The sequence below is a fragment of the Papio anubis genome, chromosome 1, assembly GCF_008728515.1.
Source record: "Papio anubis isolate 15944 chromosome 1, Panubis1.0, whole genome shotgun sequence".
NCBI lineage: Eukaryota > Metazoa > Chordata > Mammalia > Primates > Cercopithecidae > Papio > Papio anubis.
The window spans coordinates 8,345,870-8,355,888 of NC_044976.1; the positions used below are offsets into that span (position 1 = coordinate 8,345,870).

At 49.6% G+C, this 10,019-nt stretch overlaps 1 long non-coding RNA gene across 1 annotated transcript in view; it reads right to left on the minus strand.

Annotated features, from left to right (window-relative positions):
- Positions 1 to 9,376, minus strand: part of LOC103878296 — a 32,654-nt gene extending 23,278 nt beyond the window's left edge. Inside the window, exon 1 of the long non-coding RNA XR_638450.4 lies at positions 8,975 to 9,376. This is a non-coding gene — a long non-coding RNA (uncharacterized LOC103878296). The remainder of the gene's footprint in view (positions 1 to 8,974) is intronic.
- Between the last annotated feature and the right edge of the window lie 643 nt (positions 9,377 to 10,019).

Consider the following 10,019-nt stretch of genomic DNA (forward strand, 5'->3'; position numbering starts at 1 on the left):
CTGTAGACCCCAACTCATCAGAGTCTGCTTTCCGAGGAGCCGGTTTCATCAAGCAGTCTAGAGGCTGTCGTAGCAATCTGCAACTTCCGTGTTCTGGACCATGCTCGCCCAGGAAAAGGGCAGGAGGCCCAGGGGCCCCCATCATACTCTCAGCTCCAGCATGGGAGGGAACGAAGCCTGCTCACGGCTGGGCATGGTGGGTCATGCCTATAACCACAGCATTTTGGGAGGTGAGACAGGAAGATCACTTGAGGCCAGGAGTTCAAGGCTGCAGTGAGCTATGATCGTGCCACTGCACTCTAGCCTGGGCAACAAAGACCCCATCTCAAAAAATCAAATAAGGCCAGGTGTGGTGCCTCACACCTATAATGACAGAACTTCAGGAGGCCCAAAAGTTGGCCTTCGCCTTCGCCTCATGCACGTCTCAGGTTTGTGTGTAAAGTTTCCCCCAGCAAGGCGTTTGCAATCTCAGCAGATCTCAGAGCGGGTCACCCAGGTTCAGCCTTTGCCCAGCCTCTCTGTCCTGGGCGGGTTAGCTTGGTCTCAGGCTCCCCCTGGCGGACACTGAGCCATAGAAAGCCGCATCTGGAGGCAGGTGGCGGCTGGACCAAGTGTGACTTGTCCAGCACTTTCTCCCAGCCCACTGCATGCCTGTCATAAGGTAGGTCCCTTCACACCCAGATAAGGTGAGTCCCAGCCCCTGCAAAACCTCTTTTCCAGTTGTTAAGAACATTATATTATGGATAGTTTCAAACATTAAAAAACAGAATAATCTCATGAACAATTGACACTCGGCCGGGCACAGTGGCTCACGCCTGTAATCCTAGTACTTTGGGAGGCTGAGGCAGGTGGATCGCTTGAGGTCAGGAGTTCGAGACCAGCCTGGCCAACATGGCAAAACCCCGTCTCTACTAAAAATACAAAAAATTATCAGGGTGTAGTGGCGAGCGCCTGTAATCCCAGCTACTCGGGACGCTGAGACAGGAGAATCTCTTCAATCCCGGAGGCGGAGGTTTCAGTGAGCCAAGATCACACCACTGCACTCCAGCCTGGGCAACAGAATGAGACTCCGTCTCAAAACAAAAACAAACAAAAAAAGCACTTGACCAATCTCGTTCTCATTTCATATTCACCTGTATCCACTACCCCCAACGGTACTATGTTAAAGCAAATCCCAGATAACATGTTATTCCATCTGCAAATATTTGCACATGCATAAAAGATAAGGACTCTTTAACATCAACACAATGTTATTACACACACCTAAAACAATTGATTCAACATCACTCACTTATCAGTGTCATATTATCAACAGTCTTATCAATGACAGACATGTTCTTTTAAAAAAATTTTTGTGGCTGGGCGCGGTGGCTCAAGCCTGTAATCCTAGCACTTTGGGAGGCCGAGACGGGCGGATCACAAGGTCAGGAGATCGAGACCATCCTGGCCAACACAGTGAAACCCCGTCTCTACTAAAAAGTACAAAAAACTAGCCGGGCGAGGTGGCGAGCGCCTGTAGTCCCAGCTACTCGGGAGGCTGAGCCAGGAGAATGGCGTAAACCCGGGAGGCGGAGCTTGCAGTGAGCAGAGATCCGGCCACTGCACTCCAGCCTGGGTGACAGAGCGAGACTCCGTCTCAAAAAAAAAAAAAAAAAATTTTTTGTAGGGCCTCACTATGTTGCCCAGTCTAGTTTTGAACTCCTGGCCTCAAGAGATCTTCTTGCCTCGGCCTCCCAATATTGAAGTTTAATGTCATTGATGTCCCCCTGGAAATCGGGGTGCCACCAGGAAACTGGTTCTGTGGCTGGTGATCAGGGCTGGAGGATGGCTGACTTTTTTTGGCAGGAGTGGAGAGCAGTCAAGGGCTCCTAGTCCAGACTGTGGCCGAGCTATGGAGCAGGTGCGGGGAGAGGCCAAGCAGTGGCCTCCGCTGCTGAGTCCAAACCTGGTCTCAGGTGCTTGGAGTTCCTTGTATATTTCACACCACAGGATCATTCACAGGCTGACTCATTCTTCTCAAGAGGCTCAGAAATCTCAGAAGGACTTAGACAAATGCTGGTCATTTGAAGAGTGTAGGGGTCAATTGTACAGTATTTTTCCTTTTTTCCCTGCCAGTGCCTCAGGTACATTTTCTGTTTAAAAAATAGTTTTTCTGTAAAAATGCGATAGAACCACAGAGAGTTGGGGAAACTAGGACAGAAAGACGAATAAAGCCCCTAGAGCTCCGACCACAGAATTCGCTGCCTCAGTTCATTAACACATGACCCTGTTCATTAACACAACTGCAATCCCAGGCCACGTGCAAATCTCAATTATATGTTCAAATAGAAAAGGCGGGTTTTTTCAACAAGTGATTTGCAAGTTAAAAACAAAAAGGTAAACAGAGAACCTAAAGATAAAAAGATTTAAATGGAAGAACAACCAATCTCAGTGGATCTTAATTCAAACTGATTTTAAAAAAAGAACAGCTGGGTGCAGTGGCTCACACCTGTAATCCCAGCACTTTGGGAGGCCAAGGAGGGCAGATCAGGAAGTCAGGAGTTCGAGACCTGGCCAACATGGTGAAACCCTGTCTCCACTAAAAATACAAAAATTAGCCAGGCTTGGTGGCGCACACCTGTAATTCCAGCTACTTTGGAGACTGAGGCAGAAGAATCACTTGAACCTGGGAGGCGGAGGTTGCAGTGAGCCAAGATCGTGCCATTGCACTCCAGCCTGGGCAACAAGAGCAAAACTCCATCTCAAAAAAAAAAAAAAAAAAAAAAAAAATTCAATACTGTATATTGTGACCAACTCAGATGTCACTTTGGGCCAACACAGCCCTTTGAAATTTAGACAAACATGGCTCGAATGCCCTGATTTCACAGCCTGTGCAGGTCCACACTAAAATCACAAACACATTTGGGAAGCCGAGGCAGGCGGATCACTTGAGGTCTGGAGTTTGAGACTAGCCTGGCCAACACAGTGAAATCCCATCTCTACTAAAAATACAAAATTTAGCCAGGCATGGTAGCAGGCACCTGTAATCCCAGCAACTCGGGAGGCTGAGGCAGGAGAATTGCTTAAACCCAGGAGGCGGAAGTTGCAGGGAGCTGAGATCACACCACTGCATTCCAGCCTGGGCGATAGAGCAAACTCTATCTCAAAAAAAAATAAAAATAAAAATAAAAATCACAAACACAGACACAGTCACACAATTTCTTCCAGTTCTCAGTTCACTCCCGTCATGGTTCCCAGTCTGCTCTTCCGGCTGTGGCTGTGCCACCACCCAGCTGTGGGACAGCTCACCTGCACCTGTTGGCCAGTGGCCTCCAGAATCCAGCCACATTCAGGATGTCCTGGGACTCACACCTTACTAACAAGGAAGACCTGGGGGAAGGGGGGACTTCAGGGCTCCCTCAAAGGAGGACACAGGGGTGGCTATTAGCTGGCCAGGGGCCCATTTACATGAAAGATGTCATCAGCCATCAGAGGACAATAACAGAAAATAATACAAAAAGATGTTATTGGGCAGGTGCGGTGGCTCACAGATGTAATCCCAGCACTTTGGGAGGCTGAGGCGGGCAGATCGCTTGAGGTCAGGAGTTCAAGACCAGCCTGGCCAACATGGTGAAAGCCCGTCTGTACGAAAAATACAAAAATTAGCTGGAAATCACTTGAACCCGGGAGGCAGAGGTTGCAGTGAGCCAAGATCATGCCACTGCACAGAGCAAGACTTCATCCAAAAAAAAAAGATGTTATCAATAAATACTTTATCCTCGACCAGGCAAGGTTGCTCATGCCTGTAATCCCAGCACTTTGGGAGGCCGAGACGGGCGGATCACGAGGTCAGGAGATCGAGACCAACCTGGCAAACACGGTGAAACCCGTCTCTATTAAAAATACAAAATATTAGCTGGGCGTGGTGGCGGGTGCCTGTAGTCCCAGCTACTTGGGAGGCTGAGGCAGGAGAATGGCGTGAACCCGGGAGGCGGAGCTTGCAGTGAGCCGAGATCGCCCCACTGCACTCTAGCCTGGGCGACAGAGCAAGACTCCATCTCAAAAAAAAAAAAAATATATATATATATATATACACACACACACACACACACATACACACACACACACACACACACACAAAAATTTTTATTTGGAGTTGCTGGGAGAGAAGGAGGGGCAGGTAAAGCCCTGGCACCCTCTCCTTTTAGCATCACCTCTGCATGTCTTAACACTCAGCCTCCCTCAAAAACCAGGTGGCAGAGCCCTTCCTGGACTTCTCGCTCATAGAGGGAGGGTCCTGGGAGGGGGCCTCTCTGCATTCCCCACCCTGGCAGCTCTGGCTTAGTGAGTGGATGGGCTACCCTGGGCAGGTGTGGGCATTCCGTGGGGGAGGAGTTTTGCCTCTCTCCGCCTCTTGGGGTGTGTCCTGGGAGAGCCCGAGGGGCAGAGCGGGGAGGGGAGGGGCTTGGTCTTCGTCCTGGGTAAGGTTGGCACTGGCTGGGTAAAGGGCTTTAGGGTACCATCTTCCAGAGGGGCCGCCAAGGGTCCACCAATCTGGTTCTGAAGATGGCGGCTCAGGACCCTCGAGAAAGCAAGCGGGGAGAAGACTCAGCGTGGCTACCGTCGGGGACCTTGATTAGTAGGTCATACTGCAGTGCCCGCCGCAAGGGTGGCCGCTGCGGACGTGAGTGCGGTCCCGCCCCAAGTAGCGCCCCAGAGCGGCCGCTCCTCGTGCAGCCACCAGGGGGCGCAGCAGCGCCAGCAGGAAGCACGGGAAAGGGGCCGCCATGGCCTGCGAGAAGAATGCGCCCGCCGCCGGCCGCGCTGCGTCATGCTCTGCTACCCCTCGGTCCTCACCAGCAGTGCGGGCATGGGGTGGTAACTACCCCAGCTGGAAGGTGAGGGTGCCGGGATGCAAGCCCGGGGGAAGGCTCTCAACTGCCCCCGCCCTTGTTTCTCAATCGCCCTGCACACAGCCTCCCCCGAAACCAAAACCCCCCCAGGAGAGTGTGGTACCTCCCTTCCAATCGATATGTCATTGTCACTAAAGTCAGAGCTGACACTGGGGCTCACTCCTGGTAGTTTTCATCCTACGGGCTTTGACAAATGTAAAATGTGTTATAGCGTGCATCCACTATTGTAGCGACGTAAGAATAGTTGCACTGCCCGAAAAATCCTCTGTTCTTTGCCTGTTCACCGCTTCCTACCTCCCCCAACTCCTGGCCACCACTGAACTATTTACTGTCTCCACAGTTTTGTCTTTTGCAGAATGTCACATAGCTGGAATCATGCAGCATGCAGGCTTTTCAGACTGGCCTCTTTCCCTAGTGATATGCACTCAAGCCTCCTTCTGTCTTGTCTTTACTTGGTAGCTCATTTCTTTTCAGCACTAAGTAATATTCCACTGTCTGAAGTTCCACCGTTTTGGGGGGTTTTGGTTTTCTGTTTTGTTTGTTTGTGAGACAGAGTCTCACTCCGTCACCCAGCCTGGAGTGCAGTGGCACAATCATGGCTTACTGCAGCCTGGAACTCCTGGGCTCAAGCAATCCTCCTGCCTCAGCCACCCAAGTAGCTGGGACCACAGGCACACACCATCATGCCTGGCTATTTGTCTATTGATCTATTTGTCTATTCTCTCACCAGTACTACACTGTATTGATTACTGTAGCTTTAGAGTAAGTTTTTGTTTGTTTGTTTGTTTGTTTGTTTTTTTCTGAGACAGAGTTTTGTTCTGCTGCCCAGGCTGCAGTGCAGTGGTGCTATCTCAGCTCACTGTAACTTCTCCCTCCTGAGTTCAAGCAATTCTCCCGCCTCAGCCTCCCAAGTAGCTAGGATTATAGGCACACACCACCATGCCTGGCTAGTTTTTGTAATTTTAGTGGAGATGGGGTTTCACCATGTTGGTCAGCTGGTCTCAAACTCCTGACCTCAAGTCATCTGTCTGCCTCGGCCTCCCAAAGTGCTGGGATTACAGGCGTGAGCCACCATGCCTGGCCAAGAGTAGCTCTTGAAGTAGTGTCAGTCTTTCAACTTTGTTCTCCTTCACTGAGTTAGCTATTCTGGGTGTTTTGCTTCTCCAGAAAAACTTTAGAATTGGTTTGTTGATATCCACAAAATTAAATGCTGAGAATCTATATATAAAGTTGGGAAGAACTGACTGGGCTCAGTTCACAATATTGAGTCTCCTATCCATGAACATGGATTATTTCTCTATTTATTTAGTTCTTTGATTTCTTTCATCAGAGTTTTACCATTTTCCTCTGATCTTGTACATATTTTGTGAGATTTATACGTAGGCATTTCTTTTTCTGAGACAGATTATCTCCCTGTTACCCAGGCTGGAGTGCCGTGGCTTGAACTAGGCTCACCACAACCTCTGCCTCCTGGGTTCAAGTGATTCTCGTGCCTCAGCCTCCCAAGGAGCTAGGACTACAGATACACACACCACATATGGCTAACTTTTGTATTTTTAGTAGAAACAGTGTTTCACCATGTTGGCCAGGCTGGTCTCAAACTCCTGACCTCAAGTGATCCACCTGCCTCAGTTTCCCACATTCTGGGATTACAGGTGTGAGCCACTGTGCCCGGCCTTATTTTTGAGGGATGCTAATGTAAATAGTAATATGTTTTTAATTTAAAATTCCACTTAATTGCTGGCATTAGGAAAGTAATTGACTTTTGTATATTAACCGTTATCCTGGAAACTTTCGTCACTAGCCTTCTCCCGGGACTGGCATCTCACCCTTTAGATTAGAACCCCATGACAGCAGGCAGTGGCACTGGGACATTTGAAGGCCTGGACAAGGCTGCCCTGTAAGGGTGGGCAGGGTGTGCACACTGCACACTGAAGAGAGAGGCATTCACATCACCTACATACTGGATATTGTAGATTTGTACGTTTTTGGTGTCAATTTCCTAGCAGTCAAGCGTCTTGAGGAAGAGATACTGTTTTCGAATTCTCACAGAGGAGGCTCTGATCCCGCGATGGCCCTGATCAAGGCTAGAGTAAGCCGGCTGCCTCCTGTGCTGGGCGATACCGAGGACACGGCTGAATGAAGACAAGGGAAAGGGCTGGGAGGGAGAGCGTGGGTTCAGATGCAACTGCAGGCCTGCCGTTCTCTCTGTTCTGTACTTTCTCCTCCTGGTGTTGCCCACTGGGCGAAATGCAACCAGCTACTGATTAACAGAGGCCTCCGGGCAGCTGTGTGTGGCTTTTTCCAATGAACCAAGTGTGTAAACTTTTTCAAAGTCGAATGTGGGTCAAGAGGCATTAGGCAGAGAGGTTAAGAATAAGGCTCGTGGGCCAGGTGCAGTGGCTCACGCCTGTAATCCCAGCACTTTGGGAGGCTGAGGCGGGCGGATCACGAGGTCAGGAGATCGAGATCATCCTGGCTAACATGGTGAAACCCCATCTCTACTAAAAGGAATACAAAAAATTAGCCAGGCATGGTGGCAGGCGCCTATAGTCCCAGCTAGTCGGGAGGCTGAGGCAGGAGAATGGCGTGAACCCAGGAGGCGGAGCTTCCAGTGAGCTGAAGAGCCTGGGCTGCAGAGCGAGACTCCATCTCAAAAAAACAAACAAACAAAAAAGAATAAGGCTCGTGGAGTGTGACAAGCCATGGGTCTAGTCCCAGCTGTCCATGACCTTGGACAAGTTATCTGATGTCTCAGCGTCTTTGTCTGTGGGTACAGTAGGTAGCAAGGGTACCTACCCTACAGCCTGTTGTGAGGAAGAGATACGAGTTTGCATGTAAATCACTTCACATGGTAAACCTTGATAGCAGAAACAAAGAATAAAACAGCGAAGGGAGGGTGACACCAGCACCCCCAGGACTGACTCAGCATTTGGGCCCAGGGGCTCTGATACATTTAGGACCCTGAGAAAATGTTTTAACTCCTTTATAAAATCAGGAGGAAATGACCAGGCTTGGTAGCTCACTCCTGTAATCCCAGCTTTTTGGGAGGCTAAGATGGGCAGATCACTTGAGGTCAGCAGTCTGAGACCAGCCTGGCCAACACAGCAAAATCCCCTCGCTACTAAAAATACAAAAATTAGCTAGGTGTGGTGGTGCACACCTGTAATCCCAGCTACTTGGGAGGCTGAGGCAGGAGAATCACTTGGAGCCAGGAAGTGGAGGTTGCAGTGAGCCGAAATGGCACCACTGCACTCCAGCCTGGGTGACAGAGGGAGACACCCTCTCAAAAAAATAAAAATAAATAAATAAATCAGGAGGAAAATGTGAATATAATAATAAATATATATCATAATGACTCCAGCTTGGATTTTGTTTGTCTTTATACCAATGTAGCTATAAAATATAATTTTTAAAAAATTTTCACGAAGGAAGGTACTCACGAAAGAAGAAGTACCCAGGGCCTGTGAAAAGCACAGCACAGCCCTAAGTCCTATAAAATATGTTTTTGAAGCCTTGTCTCCAGGGACTTCAGTCTACTTTGTAAATAAAAATGAAACTCTCGGCTGGGCGCAGTGGCTCATGCCTGTAATCCCAGCACTATGGGAGACTGAGGCGGGAGGATCGTTTGAGCTCAGGAGTTCAAGACCAGCCTGGGCAACATGAGGAGACCCCCATCCCTACCAAAAAAAAAAAAAAAATTAGCCAGGCGTGGTGACGCATGCCTGTAGTCCCAGCTACCTGGGGGATGAGGCAAGTGGGTCGCTTTACCCTGGGAGGTGGACATTGCAGTGAGCTGTGATCGTGCCACTGAACTCCAGCCTGGGTGACAAAGTGAGACCCTGTCTCCAAAAAAAAAAAAAAAGAAGAAGAAGAAAATGAAAGAAAGAAGGAAGGAAGAGAAGGGAAGGGAAGGAAGAAGGAAAGGGAGTTCGATATGTCCGTCTCTGAGAAAGGACACCCTCGGGGCAAATTCTAGGGAGAAGCTCTTGGGAGCACCTCCCCCTCCAGCCCATAGCTCCACCATTTCCTTCCCACAGCCAAGATATTTGTCCAGAGGAAAGGTGGAAGGAAAACCTCACCTTTGAGCTTTTGAGGGCTTGAGTGTGTCTGGTGAGCAAGTATTGATCCAGTGATTTGATTCTGGGATTCTGTCCGTGCTCAGATGCAGATTCTTATTGGAGAAAACGAAAGAAGAAACTTGGCACTGGTGACCCAAACAAGCCAGTCTGATCCAGGCACATTGGAGGCAGCCAGGGCTTATAAATAACCACGCCGGCCGGACCCGGAGGAGCCTGGGCCGCACAGTCTGTCCCCACGAGGGGCCGGCGGCTCCTGGGCCCGAGTTTCACACCATGGCATCCGCTGAGCTGTTATTTCATTCCGAGGAGAGGAGGGAACACAGGGAGGTGGCTCAGGTGACTTTCCCGGGTGCCTGTTGTTCACTTGTCCTGGCCGGACAGCCGGACGAGCTCCCCAGCTGGCATTGGAAAGGTCACAGGGCTAAAGGTCACTTGCCTTGAATGAGCGTTCCTCAGAGCCCTGCACCTCAGGACCCACACCTGTTTATTATTCATTTTTTTATTTTATTTTTTGTTTCTCTTATTTTATTTATTTATTTATTTATTTTTGAGATGGAGTTCCACTCTTGTTGCCCAGGCTGGAGTGCAATGGCACAATCTCGGCTCGCCACAATCTCTACCTCCCGGATTCAAGCAATTATCCTGCCTGAGCCTTCCAAGTAGCTGGGGTTACAGGCGTGTGCCACCACACCTGGCTAATTTTATATTTTTGGTAGAGACAGGGTTTCTCCATGGTAGTCAGGCTGGTCTCCAACTCCCGATCTCAGGTGATCCGCCTGCCTCGGCCTCCCAAAGTGCTGGGATTACTGGTGTGAGCCACCACACCCAGCCTATTTTTTTATTTTTTATTCATTTTTTTATTTTTTTGAGACGGAGTCTTGCTGTGTTGCCCAGGCTGGAGCGCAATGGTGCAATCTCAGCTCACTGCAAGCTCCGCCTCCTGGGTTCACGCCATTCTCCTGCCTCAGCCTCCTGAGTAGCTGGGACCGCAGACGCCTGCCACCACGCCCAGCTAATTTCCTGTATTTTTAGTAGAGATGGGGTT